The sequence below is a fragment of the Triticum dicoccoides genome, chromosome 6B (assembly GCF_002162155.2).
Source record: "Triticum dicoccoides isolate Atlit2015 ecotype Zavitan chromosome 6B, WEW_v2.0, whole genome shotgun sequence".
In the NCBI taxonomy this organism is placed as follows: domain Eukaryota; kingdom Viridiplantae; phylum Streptophyta; class Magnoliopsida; order Poales; family Poaceae; genus Triticum; species Triticum dicoccoides.
Genome location: NC_041391.1, coordinates 645,250,492 through 645,256,007, shown reverse-complemented (window position 1 = coordinate 645,256,007; position 5,516 = coordinate 645,250,492).

Sequence of the window (5,516 nt, the reverse complement as noted above, 5' to 3'; positions counted from 1 at the left end):
TTATTATCAATAAATTATATACAAAGTCCCAGCTCAGTAATATCTTACTGAGCCGGCCCTTGGGGGCTACATGTTGCTGCTCCAGTTTACATGATAATGTTTACAAAGTCCCTGCTCATTATTGCATAATGACCCGGCCCTTGGGGGCTACATTGGTTGAAGTTTTATGAGCATAAGGCAATTACAAGTCCCAAGTTGCTGCAAGCATGACAACCCGGCACTTGGGGGCTACAGGTGATATGCATATAAGGGAGGAATAACTTCAAATCCTCAGTTTTGAGCAAATCGGGTATTATATTGTTATCGAAGAAATCTGCAAAGTTTAAGACCCGGTGTCCTCATAAGATTAACCCGGCATCAGCAACAATTATATGACCCGGTATCATTTGTTTATAACCCGACAATTTTGGCAATCATAAATCGGCAAGATCTACATCTTTAAGCCGGTTGAAAGTCAAATGAATATTTCAAGACTAATATTTTTTAAGTCGGTGTTTTGGAGGCCGACTCAAGCGGATTATTTCTTACAATATTTATCTACAAGAAGATCAATGTCAGCAAATTGATTATGAAGCTGGCCTGTTAACCCAGATTTTTCAAAAGAAGTATCTGGATTTTTTGCATTGAAAAGGTTGAAGCATATCTGTTAAAGAAGATTTTTCTATGATGTTATGGGCATATTTATATCAACAAGGAAATGACAAGGACTTAAAGATGTTCAGGTGACCGGCTTACAAGAGTATTTAACCCGGAGCACAACCTGTCAAATTTGTTCTTGAGTTATTTTGCAGGATCAGTTTAACAAGGATAAATCCAAATTAAACTAGAGGCTAATGTCGGGGATATACCCCGCGGTATGACCCGGACGGATGGATGACCCGGCTGGGACTTGGCGTTTCACTGGTAACCCGCCGGAGGTTTGACGACTTACGAATCTGGCGGCTCACTGGTCTGACGACTCACGGGCCTGGCGACTCACGGATGGCCCCGATGGCGGGTTACAGATGACAAGGCCCAAGGCCCAGTAGGCTGGTTCATGTGATGGTGGGCTGACTTAAGAAGAAAGGTGTGAGGAATATTTCCCTTACAAGGAATCAAGACCCGGACTTGTATCCGGCTTGTAGTAGAAGATAGGCTAGTCCTGGTCCTACTAGGACTCCACATGTAACCCGCCCCTCTAACTTATATAAAGAGGGGCAGGGCTCCCCAAAGACAGGCAAGAAGCAAGATACAATCTCTAGGGCTAGACTCAAAGAGCCGGCTTACCGGCGATTCCCTCATGATCATAATGAGACCTAGCCACAAATAGCATGTAGGGTTATTACCGGATGATGTTTCCCGGGGCCCGAAGCTGTCTAAATCTTTGTCTTGTGTTGCGTCTCTCGATTCCGCCCAACCCCTCTCAAGCTACCACAATAGATGTGTTGGCCTCACGACTAAGTCCTCACACTAGGACATCTGACATGATAATTCCACGACACCAACCGTATGTGTGTTGAACGTGGAGGTGCCATCCGTTCGGCACTAGGATCTTCGGTGATTTGGATCACGACGAGTGCGACTCCCTCAACCCCGTTCTCTTGAACGCTTCCGCTCGCGATCTACAAGGGTATGTAGATGCACTCCTCTCTCTCGTTGCTAGATGATTCCATAGATTGAGCTTGGTGAAGCGTAGAAATTTTTTATTTTCTGCAACGTTCTCCAACAGTGGCATCATGAGCTAGGTCTATGTGTAGTTTCTATGCACGAGTAGAACACAATATTGTTGTGGGCGTAGATGTTGTCAATTTTCTTGCCACTACTAGTCTTATCTTGTTTCGGCGGCATCGTGGGATGAAGCGGCCCGGACCGACCTTACACATACGCTTACGTGAGATAGGTTCCACCGACTGACATGCACTAGTTGCATAAGGTGGCTAGCGGGTGTCTGTCTCTCCCACTTTAGTCAGACCGGATTCGATGAAAAGGGTCCTTATGAAGGGTAAATAGAAATTGTCATATCACGTTGTGGTTTTGACGTAGGTAAGAAACATTCATGATATAATGAAAGAAAGAGAAAGAAAATGGAAAATTCGAATCTGAACCCGAGCTCATCTGCACCTGCGCTCACGAAAAAAATCAAAATAAATACTAAAAAAATTCAAAAAATTCCAAAAACAATTGGAGTGGTGGACAATTTGATGCGTGAGGTACGCTCCAATTTTCAAAACATTTGGACTTCTGTGCAGCTCTCAGCAAAAAAGACAAATCGGAGGTCTGTAAAAATATGTACTGTTCATATACTGTTCTGGTCTGATTTGTCTTTTTTGCTGAGAGCTGCACAGAAATCCAAATGTTTTGAAAATTGGAGTGTACCTCACGCATCAAATTGTCTACCACCCAAAAAAAATTTGGATTTTTTTTGAATTTTTCTGAATTTTTTATGATTTTTTTTGACCGGGTGCAGATGCACCCGGGCACCGAAACGCCGCTCTCAAAGAAAATAGACAGTAATTGCATGAGAAATAAAGAAGGAAGGAAATAGACATAAATTGCATGAGAAATAAAGAAGAGCGAATACATGAGGATTGAATGAGGGAGCATCCTACCAAATGGATAGGACGTGTGGGATTTGTGGGTGCCATATTAATCGCAGGAGTAATTAACATGAGGTGTGGGATTTCTTAGTTGGTATGAATTTTAATTGGAATCAATGGCACACGTAGTGGCCTCATTCATATCTTCTCTACTACTTAAAAAGAACGTAAGGTTCTCATTTTACCTTTCTTCCCACCATCCCTTCGTTCAACCTTCCTTGCATAATAAAAAATCAACTTAATTTACTTACCTTCTGAATCAGTTTCACTTTAATTTACTTACCAAACTTCGGATAAAAAAAGGTAATTCATGGGCAGACATTGATGATCATTTATTTATCTCTACTACTTAAAAAGAACGTAAGGTTCTCATTTCACCTTTCTTCTCACCATCCCTTCGTCCAAGCTTCCTTGTATAATAATAAATCAACTTAATTTACTTACCTTCTGAACCAGTTCCACTTTAATTTATTTACCAAACTTCAGATAAAAAAAAGGTCATTCATGGGCAGGATTTGATGATCATTTATTTACAAAATCGCATTATTATAGATAGGTAAATCACAAGCCGGCGTATTAGAAGATTTATATCTCATTGCAACGCACGGGCATTGTTCTAGTATGAATAAAAATGATGCGGCATTCTTTTTACGACATGTAATCCTCACTAAATTCATGTCATTTTTTCTTCCGTGCAACAGACAACATGCCACATTTTCCTTACTAAATCTGCGCCAATTTTATAACACAATGAACGTTATGTTTGCACATACAATCCTTACTAAATTTATGTCAATTTTTCTAGCATTGTAACCCATGGGATATATATTATTTATTAAATAAATGGAGGTATAATATTATTGGTCCTCCCATTTCATATGTCCATGGCATTTTTTCATACTTAGCTAGGCCACTCTACCGATCGTTTGTCCTGGGCCACTGGGCCGCTGCCCCGGTCGTCCATGCAGTATTCCACCAATAAGAAAACAATGCCCTCCCAACCTGTCTGTGCGACCCGACCCAGACCCACCAGCCCGTTTAGGAGATGAGGAAAAAATAGTTCTCAGTGACAGTAATCAAACTCCCAATCTCCACTCTTTTTGGTGTTGACCGTTTTACCCCGCAAAAACAATGTGTTGGTCGTTTTAAACTAAAGTTGAATTTGGTGTTTGTTTGTGTCCTTCACGCTCTGGTACTAAACTACTACGATGTAAAATTCAGATAACACAAACACAAAGTGCAAGCATTAGATTGTGCAGATGTGATCGGGATCTCAAACCCGATTGTTCGTCAATGCAATTATTCATTGGTTCCAAGCTAAGGTGGAACGTTGGCTGTGTAGTGGACATCGTGACCAACAATGACGACGAAGAAAAGAAGTGGTAACATGGATGGGGGCCCTAGGGGTGATAGTTAGTTTCTCCGTTGCAACGCACGAGCACTTTTGCTACTACCTTTAAACCAAATATATGTCTATAGTCAAACACACACATATGATTTTCTAAAACAATTATGAATTATTTATGTGCAGTTGTGTAGTTAATATGACCGGAAAATACCCCTGGCTCTCAGATGCTTGTGCACCTGATATGCTAAAAATAATTTAATAATTACAAAACTCACAAAAATCTGAAACAGTTTTGAAACAAACTTGAACTTCTTTTTTACTCGTATAAAAAGTTTCACCAACAAAAAACTCCTCTTGACTTCTGGGCAAAAGGAAATCAAGGAAAATTGTGTGAATAGTAACTTGTACATGGTGTTGAATTTTTTCGCCCACAATACCATGAAAGGCATTCCTCGTCAAACAAAATTACATCAGTATAACACTTCATCATGTTTGTTGCCTACAAGTTTCAGGGTTTGTGTTTACCTTTTTTGCAATTACTATTTTTTAAAAAAATTGGTTGCACTGGCATCCGAGAGCCATAAGTCCGCTTTAATTGAGCTAAAAAAATAGTATGAGTACGACAAAGCAAGCGAAGCAAATCGAAAAGGCAATATTTTTAAAAGAAGATAGCCAACTATCCACACTAATTCATAAATATTTTGTCTAGGGCATACTTTGAACCTGTGTGCAAATTCCTGTAGACTATTCAAATTTTTGGGCTGGAAATAATACTCTCACGGACCACGGTGCTTGTAATGAGCAGTAACTTAAAATTCTTGCATGCAGATCTTGGCATTTTTGTCAGTGAAGAGAACAAAAGAAAGGCTTTTATATTCATTTAATAATTAAGATCCACCAATGTAAAACATACTGTATTAGAAGAAATAAACTAACAATAATAGAATCTATTGCACTAGCAAACGGGTTTGCCAATTAGTTAAATATGATATTTATTTATTTCTGAAGGTGTCACATGGAGTGGAGGACATGATGTTATGTGAGTTGTGCAGTATTCGGCATGTTTTCTCTTATAAATTAGGTTACTCTGTATTTATTTTTCTATCTATATGAATGTGCAGGAACACCTTGCCTCCCTAAAAAATGATTTATTTGTGATCTTTGAAAAGAAACACTACATTTTTTAGGGCATAAATAAACATTTTTTATGACTCAGAGTGGAAAATTTATTTATTTATTTATTTATATGTGCGTATCAAATTTGTAAAATCGTCTGACCGCTATCAGTGAGGTAATTACACCACTGGTGCTTGAACTTGCCATGAATGTGCACTTTAGTGTCTAAACTTGCAAAATACATCGAACTGGTTCCATAACTTGGCATGGACGTGCAAATACGGTTCACATCTTATATGTATATATCCACCATGCTGATGTGGCAGCCAAAATGGCATTGGGCCCGCTGTCAGCGACCAGATGGCAGTGAGGAGGGCGTGTGACCTGTTTATTTTCTTTTCAAAAACATCCTGAAATTATATTTTTTTTCTCTTACAAATAGGAGAGAAACAACACAGATTTGTAAAAAACTGGTA